Genomic DNA, 26,858 nt, shown 5'->3' with positions numbered 1-26,858 from the left:
ACCTAACGCAGCCAAAAATAAAATTAATTAATTAATTATTTTAAAAAGTCACCATCTGTGTTTACAGAGGAGATGGCCTCGGTAGAAGTGGCATAATGATGAAGAGATAACTGCTGAAGTCATTCAACCTCAGCTGCACCTCACCTGAGAGCTCCCAGTCTAAAATGAATGCTGCCTTCAGCTTACCAGAGGTTTCCTGTTGCAAAACAAAGGGGTTTCTACTCTGGAAGGGGAGACATCGCTCCCTCCGTTACACAGCCCTCACCCAGACAGGCAACCATTCAGGTAATGGCCTCGTCCTTCATCGTCTCCTGCTTTGGTATTACACCCATCACCCAAGCAATGAGGAGCAAGTCGGAGCCAATCACAGAGCGCAAGAAATGTAAACTTTTATGAACAAGGAGGAGGCCGCATGGCTTCTGAAATGGAAGGTCATTTCCATAACAAATGATGATTCTGCCTGCCTCTGGCCCCAGGGGTGATCTGTAGGATCAACTTCTGACCTGTGAAATCCAGAGTCAGGCCAAAGTGGGGCCTTGAATGGGCCAGAGTCTGGGACGGGGACAAGGAAGTGGGCCTGGCAGAGAGACAGCTGACAGCAGCACCCCAGGGTTATTTGCCCTCATCTGGTTTTGAAGAAAAGGGAAAGGCCATGATGGGATAGCAAGACAAGAGACGTGTGGGGAATAAAGAAAATGACACAAAGTCTGCTCTGGAGGAAGTTCAAAGTCAAGCTTTTGCATATTTTAAGGCTCAAAAACAAAACAAAAATTCTAGGTGTTAAAATAAGATCCTTGAAAAAATTGATAAGTTGGACTTCGTTAAAATTAAAAACTTCTGCTCTGCAAAAGACACTGTCAAGGGAACCAGAAGACGAAACACAGACAGGGAGAAAATACTTGCAAAAACATATCTGATAAAGGACTGGTATCCAAGCACACAAAAAAACCTCTTAAATCTCAACAATAAGAAAATGAACAACTTTATTTAAAAATAGGCAAAAAACGTGAACAGAAAGAAGATATTCAAATGGTAAAGAAGTATATGAAAAGATGTTCAACATCATATGTCACTTGGGAACTGCAAATTAAAACAACAAGATGTGGGCTTCCCTGGTGGCGCAGTGGTTAAGAATCTGCCTGCCAATGCAGGGGACGTGGGTTCGAGCCCTGGTCCGGGAAGATCCCACATGCCAGGGAGCAACTAAGCCCGTGCGCCACAACTACTGAGCACACGTGCCACAACTACTGAAGCCTGTGCGCCTAGACCCCGTGCTCCGCAACAAGAGAAGCCACCGCAATAAGAAGCCCGCGCACCGCAATGAAGAGTAGCCCCCGCTCGCAGCAACTAGAGAAAGCCCGCGCGCAGCAACGAAGACCCAACACAGCCAAAAAATAAATAAAATGAAAATTTTAGGGGCTTCCCTGGTGGCGCAGTGGTTGAGAATCTGCCTGCCAGTGCAGGGGACACGGGTTCGAGCCCTGGTCTGGGAAGATCCCACATGCCGCGGAGCAACTGGGCCCGTGAGCCACAACTACTGAGCCTGCGCATCTGGAGCCTGCGCTCCACAACAAGAGAGGCCGCGATAGTGAGAGGCCCGCGCACCGTGATGAAGAGTGGCCCCCGCTTGCCGCAACTAGAGAAAGCCCTCGCACAGAAACGAAGACCCAACACAGCCATAAATAAATAAATAAACAAATACTTTAAAACAGATCCTCCAAAGCAACTCATTTGAAAGGGCACAAGAAAATCACATCAACCTCTTTCTGTTTGATGTCCCTTGTATAAACCAACTAGATGGGATTCACACACAAACACACACATATATAAAATGAAAAAATAAAATAAAATAAAAAAATAAAAATCTTAAAAAAAAAAAACAATGAGATGCCATATATACCTAATGGATGGCTAAAATCCCAAACACTGACAGCTCCAAGTACTGACAAGAATATGAAACTACAGGAACAAACTCTCATTCATTGCCGGTGGGAATGCAAAGCAGTTGAGCTACTTTTAGAAGATAGTTTAGCAGCTTCTTACAAAACTAAACATACTCTTATCATCTGATCCAGCAACCACGCTCCTTGGTATTTCCTCAAATGAGTTGAAAACTTATGCCCACACAAAAACCTGCACATGAAAGTTTATAGCAGCTTTGTTTATAATTGCCAGTACGTGGACGCAACCAAGATGTCCTTCCATAGGTGAATGGATAAACAAACTGTGACATCCATGCAATGGAATACTGGTGACAAAAAGACACGAGCCATCAAGCCATGAAAAGACATGGAGGAAACTTAAAATGCATGTTGCTAAGAGAAAAGAATCTGTATGAGTCCAACTACATGACATTCTGGAAAAGGAAAAACTAGGAAGACAGTAAAAAGACAACGGTTTGCAGTGATTCTGGAGTTTGAGGGAAGGATGAATGGATGGAGCACATGGGAATTTTAGGGCAGTGAAACTATTCTATATGATACTGATGGCCACACCTTTGTCAAAACACATAAAATGTACAACACGAAGAGTGAACCTTAATGTAAACTATAAACTTTAGTTAATAATAATGTATCAAGATTCGCTATCAGTTGTATCAAATGTATTGCATCAATGCAAGACGTTAATAATAGGGGACACTGGGCTGGGGGGAGGGGTGTTGAGGTGGTATATGGGAAACTATACTTTCCACGCAATTTTTTCTGTAGATCCCAAAATATTCATAAAATATAAAGTCTATTAATATTTTAAAGAGGCTAGGTGTGAGAACAAAATTGGAATTCAAAGTATGGAGATGTGAACCTGAATTTTTTTTTCACTGTAAGCTTGTCATAATGGAAGGGGCAAGTGGTACCAAGGAAAGTCAAAATCCACCAGGAGGCACTGGAGTTAAAAATTCAGAGAGGTCTACAGGGACACAAAATTAGAAAAGTTTACTGGGTTTGTTAACAAGGAAAGAGAGCCATCTCTGAGAATGGGTTTCTGTTAGTCAAAGGCTGACATGGGGGCTGGAGGGTTAAAAAAGGAATGACTATGGGCAGTGAGTGAAGTGTGTGCAAAGACCTTCAAAAAACTTTCCAACTAACAATACTATTGAGAGGACTAATGATAAATGAAGGGAGATTCCAAGATTCTGGACTGAAGACTGAAAACTGCTAAGATGTCAATCCTCTCGAAATTATTATAAACTCAGTGCAGAATAACCAAGACAGCCTTGAAGAAGAATAAACCTGGAGGACATACATTACCAGAAATAAAGAGATCCAAAACAAAAACAAAACAAACAAATATATATATATATTTAGGGCAAAGTGATGCATCAGTGCAGAGGAGAAAGGATATTGCTAGGTCAATTGGATGTCCATTGGGGAAAAATAGAAAAATATATTTATTTTTATATATATATATATTTATATATATTATTTATATTATATATATGTATTTAATATTTATTTATATTATATATATGTGTGTATATATATTTATATTATATATATTATTTATATATATGTATATATAATACATATTATATTTTATAATATTTATATATATTTTATATATCTTTATATAAATATTATATATATATATATATAGTACACACACATACTCCTATCTCAAACCATTCACAAAAACCAATGCTAGATGGATTGCAGACTAAGGTAAAATAAAACTTTTAGAGAAAAACTTAGGAGAACATTTTTGCAAACTTACAGGAGGCAAGGATTTCTTAAACAAGACCCCCAAAATACTACAAAGAAAAATCATTAAACAGGGCTGTGTTACAATTAAAATTAAAATAAGAAACATCATTAAGAGAATGAAAAGCCAATCCACAGAGCAGAAGATTACACGTGTGTATATACATGTATGTGTATACATGTATGTCTGCCTTTATCTATATCACAAAGTACTGACATTCTGAATATATTTTTAAACACAAATTCATCAGAAAAAGACAATCCAATGGAAAATTGGGCTAAAGACTTGAACAGAGACTTCACAAAAGAGAACAGCCAAAGGCCTTCAAAAATATGACAGTGTGCTGAATGTCATCATTCGACAGGGAAATATGTTGAAAACACAGTGAGGTCACGGTGACACCCATCAGAAGGACTCAGATACAGGTAAGGGTGTGGAGCCATCCAGGTGCTGCTGGTGGCTGTGAAAATTGGTACAAACACTTCGGAAAACGTTGCATCAGCCAGCGTCTGCTAAAGGAAGCATAGACTTTTATGGCTGCTAGCAATTTCCCTCTTAAATACATACCCAACAGAAATGAGGACATGTGCCCCAAAAGGCACGCACGAGAATGTTCGCAGCCTGCAGCAAGCTCACAGGAGCCACCATCAGAAATGACCCACTGTCATCAACAAGGGGATTGACAAAGACAATGTGATCTCATCATACAAAGGAACATCACTCTGCAACGAGAATTACAGACCTACAGCTGCAGATGGAGAGAGAGGGGTTTCGTTTTACACAAGGACAAAAGTTAAAAAATAAAAGCCTCTCACACAGGTGTGAAGAAAAGGAAAGACGACTGCAAGAACATTTTGGAAAAGCTGGAGGCAAGTGGACACATGGTAACTGACTGAGCAGGCCCTGAAAGTTGAACTTGGGCCGAGAAGGCCAAAAGCTACCCTGGTTTACCCAGAGAACCCAAGAGGCTGGGGCACTGGTGGCACAAGGGCCTCTGGGAGCAGAGGGAGGGGTTTCAAGGGTGGGAGTGGTATTGAACGCAGGTCACAAGGCAGCGAGAGTCCCTGTCCCACTCTGCTTACCAGGACACTGTCCCTCCCCCTCCAGGGGAGGCCAGAGGTCCATAACAGAGGTCCCTGGGCCAGCGGTCACTGGACACAGATGAGGACGGGAGTTCCTGTAGGAACAGAGGGGTTAAGTGCACACAGCCCACGGATGCCGAGATGCCAGCCTTTCTCCCACTGGGCAGCAAGGCCTGTCGCCTCCAGGCAGGGGACACAGGGAATATCCTCTGGGGGATCCGACCGTAACCGAAAGTGGGATCCAGCCGCTCGCCCCTCAAAAACCAATAAAGAGGCCAAGTTGGTGGAAAGGAAAGTTTGCTTTATTTTGGAGGCCAGCAACCATGGGGGAGGGCTGAGTCGCCCCCGCTGACAATCGGGGCAAGAGCTTTTATAGCCTGAGGAAGGGGGCTCCATGCAGAAACAGCACAGGCAGCTCAGACAGTCATGTTGAAATTGGTCATCAGTTTCATCTTGATCGGCATCATCTTGATTGTTTTAAGTATCAATATAATTTATCTTCAGTTCCAAGGTCAGTTTGTTCCCATTTTCTTGAGGCCAGTTCTCGGAACTGTGGCAGCTTATGTCGTGGCTACAGCCTGGTCATCATGGAGTTAACTTCTTCCACCTGGTGAGGGTTTCAGTATCTATAAAACAGCTCGCAGGATACGGCTCAGAATATGATCTACAGCCCTTGAGGAGGAACTAAAGGTCCTTGACTTTGCTTAATGACTAAACTATTATTGTTCTGTCCTGTTTGACTGCTTTTCTTTGCTTCTGCGTTTTCTCACTTCTCTGATTAAACTTATTCTTCGGCTACAGTTTTTCCACAGACAAAAGGCAGGTGGAGAACATGGGGGGCAAGGACCACAGGGTCCTGCTCTGTTTCACGACCACCCGTGAGGAAAGACCTACAGACCTTGACATGGGCTGGGTGCTACAACCCACCACCCGGGTGACCCAGCCCACCGCCCAGCTCCCAGCCCACAGCCCCAGGAACTCAGAGATGCCATGGGCATTTTGTCATGTGTGCATAAAGGTGAGCAGACAGGAACCAGTAGAGGAAAGCAGATCACCCAGGAAAGAGTGACCAAAACAAATGGACAGAACGAAGCCTGTTGAGGGAGACTGAGACTGTGTGTGAAGAAGGGAAAAGCTTTCCTTAATGTCCCCGGAAAGAGGAGACCAGAGCTCACAACCGTATAACATAGACAGAGATCATGAAAAGGAATGTTTGCAGAACAGAAGAGAGTTATTGGCAACTCAGAATATTATAAGAAAGATGGAAAAAAGTCAACGAAAAGATTGGGGCGCGAAATCAAAGAAATCTCAAGAGCAAAAAAAATTGGTTAACAGGAGAGAAAGAATAAGAAAATTAAAGAATCATCCCAGGAGGTCAAATATCCAAATAATGGGAGTTTCCAGACAGAAAGAACTGTGAAGGCCAAGGGGAAGAAATTAGCTAACAAATCATCCTCGAAAATGTCCCATGTCACAAAATTCTGGATGAAAGGGGCTTACGAGAAGCCCAAATACAACTGATGAAGCTGGACCCATAGGAACATACATTATGGTGAAAATTCAGAGCTCTGAGGACAAACAAAGGATCCTTCAAACTTCCAGAGAGGAAGAGGCAAAAGGAAAAAGAGGCCCGTCTAAGGATCCAGAACCTGGGCGGCTTCAGGATTCTGGGCAACAACCCAGGAGCCAAAGACGGTGGACAGAAGCCACCAAAGTTCTCAAGGGAAATTATTTCCTACCTAGAAATGCAGTAAGTGTAAGGTGAAATAATGATGTTTTTCAGACCCAGGCTTCCCATGAGCCTTTCTTAGGAGATGACCAGCAGGTGTGCTTGAGAGTTAGAAAGAAAGAAAAAAGCGTTTCTGGAACACAGGTTTCAGGAGCAAACGGTGCAGACTGGATGGCCCAGGACGGGAGCTCTGGGAGAGGTTTTCCTCAAGAAGGAAACTTGAGAGAAGGGAAGGCACCCAGAGGTCTCGAGGGTTAACACAAACGACCTCGTGATGAATGCACCACACTGAGCGATTGGGAGAGAAAATTAAAGAAAACTGACTCCTGGAAAAACAAAACAAAAAATGTGCAATAAACAGTGACCATAATTTACTACGTGGCTGAGCTTCAAACAGCACTTATGTAGTTGTGACGGCGGACACGGCTCTAATCAGAATTGCAGGGTAAGTATAGGAAGTGGACGGGTGGACATAAGGGTATGAGTGTGTATGGTAGGCGTAGAGGTAGGGACAGGTGTGCATTCTCGTCTTCACAGAGAAAAGACCATGCTTAAAACTGAGACGCCCAGGAGGAGTTGTGCCAGCACGGAATACATCGGTACAATGCAAAAGGGATGACCTCGGGGGGAGGTGTCATGGGAGGGAGGTGACATAGACAGGGGAGCTCTGAGCTGGGGATATGTGCCTTTCAACAAACCTTGTAAAACTATTTTGTTTTTTTAAATCAGGTCCGTGTACAACTTTGATTTCTTTTAAAAAAATTTAAATTGTTTCATGAGCTGTGTAACCACTGCAACGTAGTACACTTATGATTATAATCCTCTACAAAAGAACCTTCCTCATGGAGTTTTTGTAAAGATAAAATGAGATGATCCCAGTAAAGACCTTAGCAGATGCCTGACACAGATTTCACACTCAATAAATGCCGGTCTTTTCGTTCTTTCTTTCTTTATTTCTTAACTTCCAGGAGGACAGGGTGCTAGCCAGGCCAGCTCCAGGGCTAGTCCAAGGACTGCTGGGGAAAGGGTGAAGGCGCCTCAGCACATGAAAAACACCCCCTGGCCCCCTTAAGTTGAGCCAAGGCCACCAATCATAGGTTCTCCAGTGTTTCAGCAACCAAAGACCCAGAGACTTCTCCCTATGCGGCCACAGCTCTACAGGCAGTGAGTGCTAGCAGGAATATGAATTGCCTCTAAAGTAAAAGAATGTAAAGCTGGAGAGTGTGAGGTAGTTACTGGCTTTCCGTAATTAAAAAAAAAATGTGTAGATTAATTAAAACATACACAACGTAATTAGCATAAAGCAACACACGTCTGTGAGCACAGTTTTCTGACAGTGATAGCCGGACCAATCTACGGCCCATTTAGAAGGGAAACTGCAATCAAGCCTTGCTGAATTCCAAGTCAACTTAGACAATGTTGGACCACCGTAGATAACACACAGGAGCAATGCAAGTAAATCACTCCTAGAAAGCTAAAGGCAGTAGAGCTGTGAAGCTGTGCCTGTAGGGTTTCCCCACCATAAACAGGAAGACATCACCAGCAAGACATCATCGGGTCATGGCGATCCAAAATTCAACTAGGAAACAAACTCCTCAAACAAACAATGGGTTACTTTGCTTTATGTAAATCAAATCATCTTGGTTTGTGAACCTTGTGATATTTTATGAAATAAATGTATGTGATGGCTCCATAACATCTGGAGCCCATGTTACGTCCTTGCATCTGTAAGAAACACACATTGCCCAGGTTATAAATAAGGTCATGAGTAGGTATTGAGAAAATACCTGCAAACCAAGGTTAAAAAGCTATTAGGAAAATTTTCCATCAAGTTGCAAGTTTCATCAACTGAAGCAAATCTTCGGATTCCTTAGATGACTGCAATCATTATTTCACAAGTGGATCTCAGTCGCACGTGTGATTGCCAAGTGTCGAGTTAGTCACCACAGGCTCCCCCCTGCAACAAGGAGTCACAGACCCACAAGAAAGGCCTCTGCTCTCCTGTCGGTGGGCTCCTGGGGACCACAGACGTAGCCCCCTCCCCGCTGAATCCCATGTCCCCTCCCCAAGCCAGATCACAGTGTTTCCCAAAGTCATCTGACCAGGGGACCCTTTTTCAAATGCAGTCTTTTGGGATTCTGTGCCACAGAACACACTTTGAGAAACAGCATCCGGATTCACTCATGCTGTAAACCTTGAGTGTGTTAGACATTGCCAAAGCCAAAATGAGCACGACACAATTCCCGACCTCAAGAAAGTGAATTAATAAAATCAGGTGCCACCCCATGAAAAGATGTTCAACATCGCTAATTATTAGAGAAATGCAAATCAAAACTACAACAAGGTACCACCTCACACGGGTCAGAACGGCCATCATTAAAAAGTCTACAAATAACAAATGCTGGAGAGGATGTAGAGAAAAGGGAACCCGCCTACACTGTTGGTGGGAATGTAAATTGGTGCAGCCACTATGGAGAACAGTATGGAGGTTCCTCAGAAAACTAAAAATAGAACTACCACACGACCCAGCCATCCCACTCCTGGGCATATGTCCAGACAATACTATAATTCAAAAAGATACATGCACCCCTATGTTCACAGCAGCACTATTCACAATAGCCAAGACATGGAAACAACCTAAATGTCCATTGACAGATGAATGCATAAAGAAGATGTGATACACACACACACACACACACACACACACACACACACACACACACACAATGGAATATTATTCAGCCATAAAAAAGAATGCAATAACGCCATATGCAGCAACACGGATGCAACTACTGATTATCATACGAAGTGAAGTAAGTCAGAAAGAGAAACAGAATCACGAACACAGAGACCTGACTGGTGGTTGCCAAGGATTGGGTGGGGATTGGGGGAGGGATGGAGTGGGAAGTTGGGATTAGCAGATGTCAGCTTTTATATATAGAATGGATAAACAGCAAGGTCCTACTGTATAGCACAGAGCACTATATTCTATATCTTATAATAAACCATAAAGGAAAAGAATGTTTTTTTAAAAGAATGTATATATATGTATAACTGAATCACTTTGCTGTAAGCAGAAATTAACACAACATTGTAAATCAACTATACTTCAATTAAAATATATTGACAAAAAACAAAAAAAGAAAAAAAACTGTTGCTATTAAGGTGACCGTTATTAAAAAGTAATAATAATAATCAGGTGCCTCCCAAAAGAAGACAATAAAGAGGAAAAAGAAATCAGGACTTACCGGGGGTCTAATATATACTAGGCCTGGGAGAGCAGGTGTGGGAGTCTGCTGGGGCTGCCATCACGAAGTACCACAGACTGGGCAAACAACAGAAATGGATTTTCTTACAGTTCTGGAGGTTGGAAGGCCAAGATCAAGGTGTTGTCAGGGCCAGCTTCTTCTGAAGTCTCTCTCTCCTCGGCTCGTAGAAGGCCGTCTTCTCCCTGTGTCCTCGCTTGGTCCTCCCTCTGTGTGTGTCTGTGTCCTAATCTCCTCTTCCTATAAGGACACCAGGCATATTGGATTAGGACCCACCCTAGTAACCTCATTTTAACATAAATTATCTCTTTAAAGACCTTATCTTCAAATACAATCACATTCTGAGGTACTGGGAGTTAGAACTCCATCAGCGTATGAATCTGGGGGGGGGGACACAATTCAGCCCATAACAGCCATTTCACACATCTTATCTCATGTCATTCTCAAAATAAACCCCCAAAGTCAGTATTATTATTGCTCTCCTGTGAAAGTTGTCACCACAGTGATAAGGGGTGAGGAAAGATGGTACACCCAGGTCCACATCTCTCCAAAGCAGCTGCTGACCCATGAAGATGCATTTTCACGCCAAAAGAAGACTTAACGGATATTATGCAGAATGTGAGAAAAAAAACTGAATGTGTATCACTTTTGTAACATTTTAGAAGTGAACCCGGTCATTATTTCTCATTGGAATAAATATCCAATTACAAGCAGACATTGCTAATGAAAAAATAATATTTCCAAAATTTTAAGAACGCGGTTATTCTTAAAACAAGTACCAAGCGAGCCGTTCTGAGTTTCTAGGTGCCCACGTCCTGCCAATGAAAGAGCGGGTTTCCCTGAGTCGGCTCGGAGGCAGGCGGACCCCAGGACAGACAGCACAGCCCTGGTGCCCGAGGCTCTGCTTCTCCTTGGTCCTAATCTCTCTCGCCGGCAGCATGGTTATCTCAGCACTTCCTCTGGGTCTTTCCACACCATTAATCACCTGGTCCACACTCTTTGAACAGGCCTTAGTGGAGTGTCATCCCACCACAAAAAACAGATGAGGCAGCGGCCACCCCCTTCCCTTAGCAGTGCACGAGGAGAGAGTCCTTTACACACAGAGAGGCTGCAGAGAGGGCGTCTGGAGCAGCGGAATCACACAAAGACCTGAGTGTCACCTGCTCTGACACAGACCACTTGTGTGCCACGGACCAAGTCACTTCACCCTCTGAGCCTCAGATCCCCATCTGCCAAATAGGGATGATTCTTTTCTTAAATTCTTTTCCACTGTGGTTTATCACAGGATATTGAATATAGGCTGCTGTGCTATACAGTAGGACCTAGTGGTTTATCCATTCTCTATATAATAGTTTGCACCTGCTAATTCCAAACTCCCAATCCATCCCTCCTCCATCCCACCCCAGGCGACCCCAAGTCCATTCTCTCTGTCTCAGTCTATCTCTGTTTCGTAGATAAGTTCATTTGTGTCATTTTAGATTCCATATATAAGCAATATCATATGGTATTTGTCTTTCTCTGCCTGACTTACTTCACTCAGTATGATAATCGCTGGGTCCATCCATGTTGCTGCAGATGGCATTATTTCATTCTTTTTTCTGGCTGACTAATATTCCATTGTATACATGTACCACATCTTCTTTATCCCAAATGGGGATGATTCTTCTCCCACGAGATTGTCACGAAGCATAACGAGATAGCACAGGAAACGGGGGACTGTCCTGGCCGGCTCACAACAGATGGGAGACACTGCTACGACTTCCAACACGATCAGCATCAGTGTTTGTATTAAGTGACAATGCAAAATAGAGCTTCAGTCTGTGACAAGTGCCAAGAGGCACGTATGGCCTCGGTGGGGTGGTGAGAGAAGAGTGAGGGCTGGTTCCCCACAGGGCGGGCTTGCTGTACACAACCAGGCCCGTCCATGGCAGCTGCAGAAGCCTTTGTAACCACGCAGGACCCTGTGAGGCCTTTCCAGAACAGATCCCCACTCCTGTCCTCCGCCTGCCTTTTGTCGGTAAGAAAACCTTTAGTTAAAGAATGAATGTAATCAGAGAAGTGAGAAAATACAGAAAGGAAAACAGTCAAGCAAGACAAAATAATAATACTTTAGCCATTAAACAAAGTCAAGGACCTGTAGTTCTTCCTCAAGGGCTATAGATACTATTCTGACCCATGTCCTTTGAGCTGTTTTGCAGATACTGAAGCCCCCTCCAGGTGGAAGAAGTTAACTGGATGCTTGCCCACAAGCACGCAGACCCCAGACCGCTTGGAACCAGAAGGTGGATGATGGTGACTCTCGATGACCTCACCACCAGCTAATCAGAAGAATGTGCCCGAGCTGATCACGCCCTGCTCCTTGAACACTATAAGACTCCTCACTGCCCCGCTCCAGCGTGGGACACACAGTCTTAAAGGCATTAGCCCTCCGTGGCCCCCTTTGCCCGGCAAAGCAATAAAGCTACTTCCTTCTACTTCACCCAAAACTCTGTGTCTGAGATTTAATCCGGCACTGGTGTACAGAGGCCGAATTTCAGCAACATCTTCACGTGTCAGGTTGTACACTCAGCCCTAAGGTGGCCATTTGGCTATGGCACCTAAGTCCCAACCCACCATTCCCATCCAAGCAGGGACTCACACCTCAGGCCCCCAAGGCTCCCACTGAGGTGAACCCCAGAGCCCTTCTCCACTGCTTTGTAATCAAGTAAAGCTGCTAACAGTGGAGATATCTTTTTTAAAAATGGCCAGGGATTCCTAGAGCCACAGGAAGAAACCACATAACCTAGGTGTTAAGAGTAAGGACGCCAGAGTCACACAAAGCCATAGGATTCATGTTCCACCTCAGAAACCTCCAAGCTGTGTGATAGCAGAAGCATTATCAACCTCTCTGTTTCCTCATTCAGAAAATGGGAACCAGGGCCAGATGAGAGAGGTACACATGTGGCTGCAGGGGGTGGGGGGGGCACTGAATTTAAGGAGGGGCTCTCAGGGCCGTGCAAGTGGAGGGTCAGCCTCTGAGAGCAAGTGCAATAGGGAAGAATGACTCTGACTCCATGTTGGATCTGTTCCTTTTACTTTAAACTTGTGCTCTGTTGCCTGTGCTTAGCCATGCTGGCTCTGCACCTTTTGTACAAGAATGTTGTCTATAGCGTGAAATATACAGGATAACCTATTCTCAGGGTTCTGACCTTTAAAAGTCCATTCATATAGAGATAAAATGTTGCAAAACAGAGGATAGCATTTGTCTTGTTGCAGGTTTACAGGAACATCGTGACCTGACCTCGGTGAACAGCTGTAAGAACAAAGGATTCCCACACCAAGAAATCTGCAACAACCAACCACACGCCCTCCCTCCCTCACCTTGCCTTTAAAAGTGCTTTGCTGAAACCCTTCAAGGATCTTGGGGCTTTTGGGGCACGAGCCACCTGTTTCCTTGCATGGCCCTGCAATAAACCTTTCTCTACTCCAAACCCCGATGTTTCGGCTTGTTTGGCCTCACTGGGCATCCGGCACAGGAACTTGCGTTGGGTAACACAAGCACTTCCTTAAATTTTGCATCCCAGGACCTCACACGGTCCTACCGCTGGAGGGAATAACCAGAGTATCTAGGGCAGAGGAGAAACCTGCAGTGCTTAGCAGAGCACCTGACATAGGGCGGACCCTCGATAAAAATTATAATCATGTTAACTAACTCTACACTCCACGCAGTAAGCTCAGGAAGATAGATTCTAACCTCCCGCACACCTCTCTCACTTCAATCTCTCTCCAAAGTTTACCTGAAGAACATTCCCAACAGCATAGAAGTGAAACTGAACCAGCATGGGGTTCATTCCTATCCATATTCCAATGTGACATCTTTCTGGTGGTTACTGCTAAGTCTGACTACTGAGATCTTCCTCTAGATGGCGCACTATTCTAATCCTATGAATACTCAGGATCTGCTATAGCCAAGTGTCACACTCTTCATACCCTATCAGTAAGTCTCTCGGGTATTTTTCCCCTGCAGGCTGGGTGCCTATTGACAACATGGAATGTCATATTCATCCTTTTAACACACTGCCTGACATTCAGTGGACACAATAAATGCCTAAAACACATAATGGCTAATTGGGCCAATATGTCTAAAGTTTCCAAGTTAGTAAATTTATATCAAAAGGTTAAAGCTTTCAGACAGTAAGTTATTATTACAGCAGTAGTAAATGATTCAAAAGAATTAGCTCCGGGCTTCCCTGGTGGCGCAGTGGTTGAGAGTCTGCCTGCCAGTGCGGGGGACACGGGTTCGAGCCCTGGTCTGGGAGGATCCCACATGCTGTGAAGCAGCTGGGCCCGTGGGCCCCAATTACTGAGCCTGCGCGCCTGGAGCCTGTGCTCCGCAACAAGAGAGGCCGCGATAGTGAGAGGCCCGCGCACCGCGATGAAGAGTGGCCCCTGCTTGCCACAACTAGAGAAAGCCCTCGCACAGAAACGAAGACCCAGCACAGCCATAAATAAATAAATAAACCCAAAGTTTAAAAAAAAAAAAAAAAAGAATTCGCTCCATGTTGCAATATTGATCCAAAGGCTTCATGAGACAGTTAAAGACATTTCTCCCATCGTATTTTGGAACAGACTTGCCCTTAACTGAATTCAGAGCTTTTCAGCTGATAATGGTTTATATCCCCATCAGTCCTATTCCGGCAGCACTTAATTTGGGTTTGCTTTGAGAAGGATCCGTGATTCCAGGAAACCGAGCAGACTGGACCCTCTGGGTCTCCGGGGCCCACCCTGCTGGGCGATACGGCACAACCCACGCGTTGGCACAGGCTACGGGGTCTACTCCCCCTGGGTCAGCACAACTCTGAGAAGTGCAATGACCTCAGCACAAACGCTAGACGGAAGCATGGAACTGTCTTACCTCCAAAGTCTCGTAACAGCGGCCTATCGGGTGGTTAGCGCCAGTCCCAGTGCCGCGGTTCTGCGCCTGCGCTGACCTCGCCGCGCTCCCGCACCTGAGCCTGCGTTTCTACCCGAAGGGCGCAGTGGCCCCGCTGCGTCGCCAGATGGCGCTGCGGCCCCAGCCTTCGCGCTCCGGGGGCCGCGTGGGCTCGGGCCGGCGGGTCCCCTCCGCTTCCGGGTGGGACAAACAGAAGCGCCTCGGATCAGTGGTGCTCCGGTCACTCGGCTCCAGCAGATGGCGGAAGGCGACTGGGCCTGATGTGGGTGGACTGCTTTTTTTTTTTTTTTGCTTTCAAGAAAAGTCCCAAAGCTGGATTTTTGTTTGAAACGCCAGCAATTACTGTACTTTAAACATTTTAACAGAAACTTCTTTAAGGGATGGGCGCGGGGCGGGGCTGCGCGGGAGGCCGGCTGGGGACGCAGCAGGACTGAGGCTGCGAGGTCCCAGGAGGCAAGTCCAGGCCCCGGCCTCACATACAGAGAGGCAGTAAGAGTAACGTAATGAACCCCCTGTACCTATCACCCAGCTTCAACAATTGTTGTACATGGGCATCTGGTGTCATCCATACCCCCAGGACACTTCCACCTCTCACCTCCACTGATTTATTTTGAAGTAAATCCCAGATATCCTATTTCTTCCTCCATAAATAGGTAGTGTGTATCTCTAAAAGTCAGCACTCTTCTAACATAACAATACCTTTGTCACAATAATAATACTATTATCACACCAAAAATATTTCCTTAATATCATCAAATACTCATTCAGTGCCCCAGTTTCTCCACTGCCTCATGGATGTGTCCTTAGCAGTGGATTTTTCCAAATCAATTCCAAAAAGGCCCGTGAATTGCTTTCGTTTGATTTTAAAATGCTTTTTGAATTCAGGTAAAATTTTTCACATACCAAAAACCGTACAGATCTCAAGTGTATAGTTCTCAGAGTTTGGTCAGATATAAACACTTGTGTGATCAACATATCAATCCAAATGTAAAAGCTTTCCATCACTCCTGAAAGTCCCATCCTGCCCCCTTGCAATCCATCCTGCCACCACCCAGCCCACCAGAAACCACTGATCGTACTTCTGTTATCATAGAGGAGTTTTGCCGTTCTAGAAAATCACATAAGTGGGCAGGCAACATGTACCCATCTGTGTCTAACTTCTTTCACCCAATGTAATATGTCCTTCGAGGTTCAGTCACAATGTCCTATGTACCAAGACTTCATTCTTTTTTATTCCTTTGTCGTATTTCACCATGTAAATATAACACAGCTTATACTGTAACATAGCCTCTTAGGACATACCCTGTTGATGGATATTTGGATTGTTCCCAGGTTTTGGATATAGCTGCTCACACAAGTCCTTTTGTGGCAATATGCTTTCATTTCTCTTTGGCAAATGCCTTGGAGTGGAATTGCTGGGTCATGGGAAAGATGTATATTTGACTTTATAAGTATCTGCCTGTGAGTTTCCAGCCTGGTCACGCCACTTACATGCCCACAGCAATGTCTGAGAACCCACCACGCTCTGCAGCCTCCCCTGCATTTGCTGTTCTCTGTCTTTTTAATTTTAACCCTTCTGGTGGGTGTGTAATGGTATCTCCGTGTAGTTTTAAATTGCACTTCCTGGTGTTTTGGGAATGAGTTCTAGTTCTCTAGGTTCCTGCTTATCTGAAAATGTCTTTATTTCACCCTTTTTTTAAACAGGGTATTTTCCTTGGATATAGAAATCTAGGTGGACAGATTTGTTTTTCCAATGACTGCCAGGCCTTGCAGAGTCTTGCCCTGGACTTGGAAGTCCAGCCCCTGGCTAAGGACCCTCAGCCGAGGTGTTGGCGTGCCCGCCCTTCTGCACACAGCCCCTCCTCTTGCGGCATCACGCCCGCCAAACCCGTCTTTCTCAGCAGCCCTGTCTCCAGTCTCTGCTCCCACGACAAGGGGAGGTGCCTCCTCTCCACTCGGTCTCACCTTTCTGTACCCACACAGAAATCAGGGCCAGGAGGCACATGGCTCAAATTGCGTTGTTTCTTCTCTCAAAGATGCCAGCCTTAGCTGGCTGTGGCCCAGTTCCCGCAGAGAGCGCCTTACATATTTTGTTCCGTTTTACGATTGTTTGAAGTGGGAGGGTGAGTCTAAAACCAGTTTACTCCATCACGGTTGAAGTCCAAGACCTTCTCATCTGTTCCTTTAAATAGGTTCCTTTGCCCTCTTTTTGTTGTTGCTGTTTTGTTTTGTTTTTGTTTTTGTTTTTGTTGTTCCTTGCATATACTGAAGAAAGCACTTCCTTGTCCTGCAGACTTGCCCACATCTGGATTCTACCTCCGCCTCTTACTTGCCCCTCTCCCTCGTGTTTCCTGGACGCTGGTATTTCCATCCGGAGGCCAAATCCCATTCCAGCTGATTTCTTCACAGACCACTCGGAGGTCCAGGTGTGTACTGCTCTCCGCTTGCACTCAATGCTCAGTCTCTTTCTGTGATGTGAGTAGCCTTTGATGATCATTGCCTGGATTTATTTTTTCATGAAGGATTTGCAGAATGGTGACATTCTTTTACAATTTCCCTTCTCCCGTCACTTACTGAGTGCATCTGTAAAGAGAAACTCTCCCTGATCAACTGCGTGTTTGCTCTGAGGCACAGCTCCTGGAAGAAAGGCAGATGGAAGCTTGACCTTCTCCCTTGCTTTGCCAGAGTGGACTGGTTTCCTTATGTCTTTTGAAGGTGGCCAGTGAGTTTCTTTTCTTTCTTTTTTTTTTTGAAGGAATCATTGTGAACTTGAGGAATTTAAATATATTTTGTGCATTTCAAGTCCCTGTAGTTATTCAATATTTTTTTAGCTGACAATCAAAGTTTCCCCACTTGGGACACGGGGGGCCTCTTCACAGCGGCTCCTGGGTCCTTTAGGCGTGACCCCAGTAGTCTCTGAGAGGCATCCTTGCTTTTTACTTGTTTATTTTATTTATTTATCTTTGGCTGTGTTGGGTCTTCGTTGCTGCGAGCGGGCTTTCTCTAGCTGCATCGAGCGGGGGCTGCTCTTTGTCTTGGTGCGCGGGCTTCTCACTGCGGTGGCTTCTCTTGTTGCAGAGCACGGGCTCCAGGCACGTGGGCTTCAGTAGTTGTGGCTCACGGGCTCTAGAGCGCAGGCTCAGTAGTTGTGGCGCACGGGCTTAGTTGCTGTGGGCACGTGGGATCTTCCGGGACCAGGGCTCGAACCCGTATCCCCTGCATTGGCAGGCGGATTCTTAACCACTGCGCCACCAGGGAAGTCCCATCCCCATCCTTGCTTTTCAGTGTGACAAGTCGTTCTAGGGTCATCCTGCTCAGATCTTGCACCTGTTACAGGATTTAACATTTCTATAGGGAAACTTGGTTTTTTTTTAGTAGGAAACAGTATTGAGAGACCACAATCTAGGAAGTAAGGACACTCATGACTATTGGGTAAGTTCTAGATCTTTCTGGGAATATATCAGGAAATACGTCTTCTCTTTCACATTTTAAAAGAAATATATACCATGAATTCGTACTGCCATTCCCAATTCAAAATCTACTTACTGTAACAATGAATCCAAGTCTGCTTTTTGATGTTTGACTGCTGACAGCTTTTAAGCCTCATCCCTTGCCTCCCTCCCCTCCCCCGCCTCCCCTGCCTGACCCCACGTCTGAGTGAGCTGATAAGAAGGGACAGATGCTCCCTGCTTCAAACCAGCAAGCCCCCGCCACCAGCTTACCCTCATGCCGGCCCCGCCTCCTGACCACAGTAAAACCCCAGCCAGGTTCTTTTCCTCACACTCGCAAGCCATTTCAGACCCGGTGAGAGGCCTGCCCTGCTCCCCCGGAGACCTCAGTTATCTGAGTCATGAGCCTTTCATACCCTCTGGGGGATGGAGGCGGCACCATCAGGCCCTACACACAAATCAGACTAGAGGGGAGGGTCCCTCCTTTGCAGGGTATCCACAGAACACTTCACTGTTTGATTTCATATTTATATCCTTTTTTCTTAGGCTGAAAAACTCTCCAGTGATACTCATGTAATTACCTATTTGCTTTCTCCCATTGTAATAAGTTCAGAATAATGATATCAATATTACTACCAATGCAATTATTGAAAACTGCTTGATATTATTTTTCAGTTCATTTATATCCTTGGGGAATGGCACCATTCAATTATTGTGTTTTAAATGACTTTAAATTATTGCTCTTTGTGTGGCTCTGTTGCTGCCTGAATGTTAGTTTCACTTTAATTTCTACTTTTAGGGTTTTCTATATCTTTGATTCAATTGGTTTTATATTTATATAAATACTAATATGATTCAAGAGTCAAATCTATCAAAGAAGGAAAGTTCAGAGAAATCTAGCTTTTCTCCCTGTGCTCCCTCCTCCATTTTTACATTATATGTATTTCACATTATATGTATATTATGTATATCATAATATATATATTACATATGTATATATACATATGTAAACTATATGTATATTGTTTCATTTTAATAAGAGCAAATATGCACATATATTCATAAGCCCATTTTTTAGATAAACGTAGCATGCTATATGCAACTTTTCCCACTTTATCTTTTACACTTGATAATATTTGGAGGCAATTACTCCATAGCAGTTTACAGAAATATTAAAATCTTTTTGTTTGAATAGGCCACTTAAAGTTATTGAATCAATTGATGTATTTGATACCAATCTTGTTATATTTAAAAATATATATTGATATAGCTATGTAGTCTTTCACTATGTTATCTGTAGTCTCTGTCTCTCTTTTCTGTATGTTTAGATATTTCAGAGTGTTTGTAGTTATGGTCTAATGGCTACACTTACACTAACAGCTTTATGTAATATCTTTGTCCCTTCTTTTTGAGCCCATTGGTTTCTTAATATGAGCCTTCTTGATAATTAGCTAAAACCTTCTCTGACACAGTATTTAATTTGAAGTAATATTCTTTTACTCCCAGTTCATACCTAGAAGGCAATCAGAGAGCTTATTTTCTTTTCCATATACCCTCACCTCTACCCCACCCCAGTCGCTATTTGTTGTGTTATGTCTACATTGTCGGAGCTTATACCCTCTACAAAAGATATTCTTTTGCTTAAAACCATCACGTAGCCTTAGTTCTGCACTTACATTTATATTTAATATTCAACACTGAAACTTACTAAAGGTATCTTCAGTTTGGGGTTATTTGAAGCTTGATCACCCCAAGTAAGGATGTTTAAGACAAGTTTTCTGTAGCCTCTATACTTGAAGGCCTCTTTGTAAACCTATATCTTCCTGGCATGCTTTCCTTGTTCTCTAGGGAAATTATTCTCCTCACTGTTCTCTCTTTTGTTATGATAAACGTCTAGGACATTCCACTGCAATTCATTTCTTTATTACTTAGGTGACAGGGTTTTCCTACAGTATTAATATAGGAGGTTAGGACTCATAACTTTTTAGCTTCAAATTTCTAGGGGTCCCTATTCTATTCTTAGCAATAAGTGTTCCAAATTGGCCTGTACTTTCTTCAGGTTGCTTGATGCACTGGTTTGTATATGGTTCCTCTCTCACCTTTGTACCTAGGGTCCCTGTCTTGCTCAATTTGGAGTCTATCACCCAGCGGGAACCATTGAGTCTGGAAACTTGGTTGCTTGTCAGTGTACTGTATTTGTAAAGTAAATATTTCAGCCTTGCCAATCACTAACTCTTCAATACATTACACAGCAAAACTTCCTTTATGAGTGGACATATGTAAAGGACATTTTTTTAAAACTGGCAAAAGAGAAAGAGAGTCACTCTCAAGGAAAATTACCTTTCCCTACTCAGAAATTTCCAATGTTTCAAAGGCAAAATTTTAGTTAGGGCTGTAATGAGGGCTTTCCCAATGATAGATATACACCTAGAATTCTATCATGTTCTAATAACAACATATAAATAATCATTGATCATCTCTAAAGATTTTATTACAGTAAAAAAAAAAAACACAATTACTATAGGATAGAAACTTGTCTGAACTAATTATTAGAGTATTGAAATTCTGTTCTCAAGCAACTCAAATATCTAAACCTAAACTCATAGATCTTTCCTTTCATTTTGCAAGAACCACATACTGAAAAGTGGTTCCAGGAGAGTTTCAATAATGACACCCCCCTCACCTCCAGGAAAGAGGGTCTGTGAGATTCTCTCCAGGGGCACCATCTGGCCCTGGGAGTCCAAGAATTATGAAGACCACAGAATTGAAAGGTTCAAATTGTTAGTTACTCAAATCTTTGACAGTGGAAGGAATAATCTTTTATAAGAGATTATCAATTACCTATCTAGTTCAACTACTCACATATCATACACCTAGAGGTCATAATCTTCTCCAGTAAAATTGTTTCCTTCTATGTCAGTTCCCCTTTGAAGTAGTGATTTCACTCAGCATCTTTTGGGGATCTAGATATGCTGGCAGAGCCCTGCACTGTCATCTGCCTGTGGATATTCCAGTGCTCCAACCTGAAGTGAAGCCATTCCTGGACAGAGATCATGGAATCCAATGTCCTTTCAAGGAATCCAGCGATCAAGGACCCCACGTCCTTTCTAATCTTATTTTAGTTTTATTTTCCCATTTTATACTCAAGTGACCTACTCTGGAAGTTTCACTGTGGACTTTTGGGTCATCTTTGAAGGTAGCTTTTTTGAGCCTATCTGTTCCTTACCCCCACCACATATGTCAGCCATACATAGAATGTTCTCAGAGAGCTGGCGAGTTTTATCCTTTACACACGTTTATCCAAGGAATCCAACAAGTGGCTTTAAATATTCTTTAGCTTTATGACTGACTTTTAAAATTCTGCTAACTCCGCTGAACAAGGATTTATATATTTGTTAAATAAATTGACAAGGAAAACTCAAAGACATTAAAGATACTTAGGGAAATGGCACGAAAAGACTGTTGCCCCAAAGTAAAAAGGATGAAAAGTTTTAGAAAGGTAAAGAAAAGTGTTTAACCTTACCAGTAATTTAAAAATTCAAACTGAAAACTAGATAAGTAACAAGGACCTACTGTATAGCAGAGGGAATTATACTCAATATCTTATAATAACCTATAATGGAAAAGAATCTAAAAAAGAATATATATGTGTACACCTGAAACTGATCACCTTACTGTACACCTGAAACTAATACAACATTGTAAATCAATTCTATTCCAATAAAAATTTAAAAATTAGAAATTTAAAAAAATAAAATAAAAAAATTAAAATTGAAACAATATTCCATCCTTGGCTAATCAAATTAGCAGAGAATTTAAAATGTGAATGCACAGAACTGGTAGTAAAATAAGCATTCTCAAGTATTTCACTGAGTAAAAAAATTGTTACAAGCCTTTGAAAAGCAAGCAGTTAGATGATAAGGAGCAAATATTGTTTCGTCCAGAAACTAGATTTGGGGAGATCTAAACTAAGAACATAATCAGTTATGTCAAAACAAGGTTTTTGCCAAGATGTTCATCAGCACATTATTTATAATAATAAAATGCCAGGGAAAACCTTAAATGTTCAAACACAGGGAAATAAAGTTATCAAAGTGATATTCACCAAAAGTGAATGAGAAAATGCTTATGTTATAATGCTAAATGAAAGCATAGCAAATAAAATGGTGTGTGTATACACAGATATATAATGCTTATTATGCAAAATAAACAGTAGACAGACAAAAATATGACTGGGTCTTTGTGTGTGTGTGTGTGTGTGTGTGTGTGTGCATTTTGGGGTAACTTTTTCTTCCTTCTACATTGTATATTTTCCAAATAGTCTATAATGGCAACATATACCAGTAGCATCTTAAATTTGAAAATGTTTTCCAAAATTTCTTTCATGTTTTCTTTTTTTTAACATATTGGAGTATAATTGCTTTACAATGTTGTGTTAGTTTCTGCTGTATAACAAAGTGAATCAGCTATATGTATATATATATCCCCATATCCCCTCCCTCTTGCATCTCCCTCCCACCCTCCCTATCCCACCCCTCTAGGTGGTCACAAAGCACTGAGCTGAGCTCCCTGTGCTATGCGGCTGCTTCCCACTAGCTATCTATTTTACATTTGGTAGTGTATATATGTCCATGCCACTCTCTCACTTCGTCCCAGCTTCCCCTTCCCCCTCCCCGTGTCCTCAAGTCCATTCTCTACGTCTTTGTCTTTATTCCTGTCCTGCCCCTGGGTTCATCAGAACCATTTTTTTTTAGATTCCATATGTATGTATTAGCATACGGTATTTGTTTTTTTCCCATGTTTTCTGATGCCACGTTCTGTCCCAGTTTCTTTTTCTAAATTCAGAGAGTAGAAATCAATGTCCTTGTTCCCCGTTTCTCCAGGCTGTTAAGTCGCGCGTGGGCACACAGGGGAGGTGGAGGGCACATAGGGTTGTCTGGAGGAGGCCTTCACTGGTCAGGGGACGTCCAGGTTGACTCCTCTCCAGGTGGTTCTTTACCTGTGCTAGTTGTGGTTCATCCTGTCTGCAAAGCCCAGCTCCCCTTCCTCCCCCAGTGAAGAGTTCCCGGGGGAGATGGGCAGAATCAACAGCCCTGAGGCTAGAAGGATCTGGGCACCTTTGGGGAAGGAAGAACTCAGGTGGCTTGAGCAGGAAGTGGATTGGGAACAAACTGACCTAGGAGGCAGAGGCCCAGGTTACATGTGGCCTCATAGGTCCTGGCAGGAGTTTGTATTCAATTCTGAAGGCAATTAGCCATCTCTGAAGGATGTGATGCAGGAAGTCACATGATCTAGTGTGTGTTTGCAGCAGCTCATTCCGTCTACTGTGATCTGATCTGTGATCTGGTCCTCTACAGTGGGTCCTGAGGTGAGGTCCCAGAGGTCAGCAAGATTGTATCACATCACCTTCAGAGCTGGGACTGAGAGAGTAGGAAAGCGATGAGGGAATTTGGAGGAGGAGGTGTGGTCTCATGTGTGCTTGGACCTAGGTGGAGTTAGCCTTCCAGAGGAGCTGGGAAGGAAGGCCCAGGGGACCTAGTGGGGACAGAAGCTGGGAAGGCAGGGAGGGGCAACCCCACAGACCACCTGGTCACCGCACCTGTGGAATGCTGGCCAAGGGGAATGGCCGGGGAGTCCTGCTTCTGACTGGGGAGAGGGGAGATTGGGATCCGAAGCAGGGAGCCCAGGAGAACCCCGGTTTGGGGCCCCGGGAAGCAAGTCCAGCTTCGGAGATGGAGGTTGGAGCCAGGCAGATGCCCCAGGCCGGGTCAGCGCCTGGGCATGGGGTCTGGAGCTGACAGTGACCAGACTTCTAGGGGTCTCCAGGGTCTCAGCAGGGCGCGTGACCAACGTGAGGCAAGAGCACACCCGATCCATTCCAGAAGGACCCCAGCCCCACCCCTGGGCCGCCTTTCTCGTCCCAGACCCACACTTTAAGGGCTGGCCCAGGAGCAGGGTGAGTGAGAGACGGGGAGGGGGAATGAAGTTGCGAGTCTAGGGGCGCTGCTGATGGACTCCGCGACCCCTACCTGCAGCCGCCCGCCCAAGGGTCCCGGGACCAGGGTGCGTGGCTGGGACCCGAGACATGCCGTGGACTCGGACGGAGCACCTGCCCCGTGCGGTCCCGGGGGTGCCAGGATGAGACCCTGCCCGGATAGACTGAGCTTGTGGGGCGAGGGGAGAGGGGGGAGGGTCCAGGAGGGGCGTCTGGAAGTCCAGGCCCTGCGCCTCCCTCCTCGCCCCTCCTCTACACCCCAGGAGGACCGGGTGTCCGGGATTACAAAAGATACTATTTATGGGAACAGAGATGACCAAACAACACAAACGTCTCAAATGTGATAAATATTTATTAAACATACACTCAATTTATGGGAAGTGCACGCTCTAATTGGGCGAATGGGCGTGGATTTTAAGGGAATTGCTGAAATTTCCCTTTACTGGGTGCCGGGCAATGCCCAGTAGTGAGTTTCTGGCAGGTGAGAGTGGGAGGGGGGATGGCCGGGAGACGCGGTCCAGGGGCAGGGACACCACCCCTCCCCCACCCCCAGGCACTTTCTCCGGCTGATCGATTTTGGGCACGAGTGCGAGGGTCTGAAAGTGAATTCCCTGAAAACTCCCCAGGTCCACAGACTCCCTGGAAAGCCCTTTCCGGCCCATCGGGGCTGGCGGTGCTTTAACTACAGGGTCCTTATTCCGCGTGCTGTTCAAGCCTGATTGTGCTGGAGAGGCGCCCCGGTGCAGACAGATGCCAGCCCTGCAAACCCGGATGCTCCTCCCAGCAGTGAGACTTGGGCTTTACTGGAAACTTAGGCTGTGGGCCAAGCCTCCAGTTCAACAGAAAACACCGCTGCTCAAGCGCATCATCAACAGTTTAAAGAGGGGTCCTCCCACAGATCAAAGCGCCCCACTTCGGCAGTCCCCGAAGTCTTTCCTTGAATTCCCTGCTCTCCCTGGAGAACTGAACGTATGTGTGGCGGAGGGCTGGTAAGATTATTTGACAGGAAATCTAGCACCTCCTAGTTCTAATTAGGCTGCCCCGACAGTCACAGAACAGTCCCTGATAACAAGCAGTAATTAGAGTGACAAAGTAGCATTTTACGGGGGTTGATCGGGGATGAGCTTTCTTTGACAGTGTAAAAGTGAGGGAATGAAACGAATCCCCCAGAAGGTTAATAGTACCCAGGCATCTACACTACCCAACCCACATCAGCTTTGTCACAGAGGATTAGGAGTTGGGAATCCTACACATTCACGTTGTTTTTCTAGGTGCTTTCCCACATAACTGTAGGCAATCTATCTCTGCGTTGTACCTCGGGAATAGAAAGGCCCCAACTTTTGGTCTCAGGGTCCCTTTTCGCTCTTAAAAATCACTGAGGACCACTAAGAGTTTTTGTTTATGTAGGTTATTAACTGAATATTTTTTTAAATTTCGTTTATCAATTCATTTTAAAGCAATGATGTACCCATTTCATGTTTCACATAGAAACATCTTTTTTTTAATGAAAAATACCTCTATTATCCAAAACAAATTAGTGAAAAGAGCAGCATTATTTTATATTTTATATAAAATATATATTTTACTAAATCAGGTATCACAGCAAATCTCTGTAATACCTGATTTAGTCAAAGACAGCTGGATTCTCACATCTGCTGTGCACAGGGGAAATGCCACTCTCCACGCACGAGAAATGAGTGAAAAGGGCAAGGACCGTCTGTTATTACAAAGGTGGTTTTGACCTCATGGACCTCCTGCAAGGATCAAAGAGACCCTCGGGTCCCCAGAACAGCAGCTCCCGATCAAGGAAGGCCAAGCTCCAAAGGTGTGGAGTGAGCTGGAGGGCGGACATCCCCAATTCACTTCGTACCACGAGGGCCTGCAGAAGCTCTCCCCTCCCCCTGTCCCATCACGCACGTGGAGGAACCCTGTGGCTAATTATTTTACAATTCATCCATTTTGTAGTGCATCAGGTTCATTAATTAAAGAATTTTTTCTAAGAGGAAAACATTGTAAACCTATATGTATGGCAATAGCAGAGATTAAATAAATTGTGGTTTCTAAAGCCGAATACTTTGCCATCATCAAAAAGAAAGAAAGGAGGAAGACGTACTCAATATTAATATCCTCGGAGTTTGTGAAGCAGAGAATACAAAGTACAGAACAATGTGTATATTATGATAGTCTTCGTGCGTTTTTATAAGAGAATAATGCATGTGTAACTGGGAAAAGACACAAGAAATTGCTTACAACAATTGCTTTTTTTTAGGGAGATATAGGAATTTTTAAAAATTGTAAACCTTCCAGCAATGAGTAACATATTATGTACCACTGTTAACTGTACAATTGTATTTGGTCCTTAGAGAAAAGCAGGCAAGAAGGGTTTCGCGGCGGAGGGACCCTGCTGCATTTCAGTCCCGTCGGTGCCGTGGAATTTGATGACCCTCAGGTGGGCGTCTTCCGCGGATGCACCGGAGCCAGCCCGGCCGAGCCCGTCCGCCCCGCCCCGCGGAGCCCGTCCCCTCTTGCTCCGCCCCCTCCATTCCCATTGGTCTGCCTCCTCTCCCCTGCGCCCAATCGCAGCGCTTAGCGCCAAATTTGAATCGATGTTATCATTTGAATCTGGAGGGCGCGGCGGCGGCTTTCCGCGCCAGAGCCGCTAACGCCGGGCACCTCCGGGACGTCTCTGGGCAGGGCCAGCGGGC

The 26,858-nt window shown here is 44.5% G+C and overlaps 1 long non-coding RNA gene across 2 annotated transcripts; it reads right to left on the bottom strand.

Moving 5' to 3' along the window:
- Positions 1-5,323: 5,323 nt before the first annotated feature.
- Positions 5,324-14,730, bottom strand: LOC137766974 (uncharacterized). 2 transcript variants are annotated; one of them, XR_011074457.1, is made up of 3 exons: positions 14,671-14,730; positions 9,759-10,016; positions 5,324-5,388 (listed from the first exon to the last, which is right to left on the bottom strand). It is a non-coding gene; the product is annotated as an uncharacterized lncRNA (long non-coding RNA). The 2 variants fall into 2 exon arrangements; XR_011074458.1 differs by lacking the exon at positions 14,671-14,730 and adding an exon at positions 11,308-11,390.
- Between the last annotated feature and the right edge of the window lie 12,128 nt (positions 14,731-26,858).

This window comes from Eschrichtius robustus, chromosome 7 (genome assembly GCF_028021215.1).
Source record: "Eschrichtius robustus isolate mEscRob2 chromosome 7, mEscRob2.pri, whole genome shotgun sequence".
Taxonomy (NCBI): Eukaryota; Metazoa; Chordata; class Mammalia; order Artiodactyla; family Eschrichtiidae; genus Eschrichtius; species Eschrichtius robustus.
Note: the sequence above shows the minus strand (reverse complement) of the source record. Positions and strands in the feature narration are given on the sequence as shown.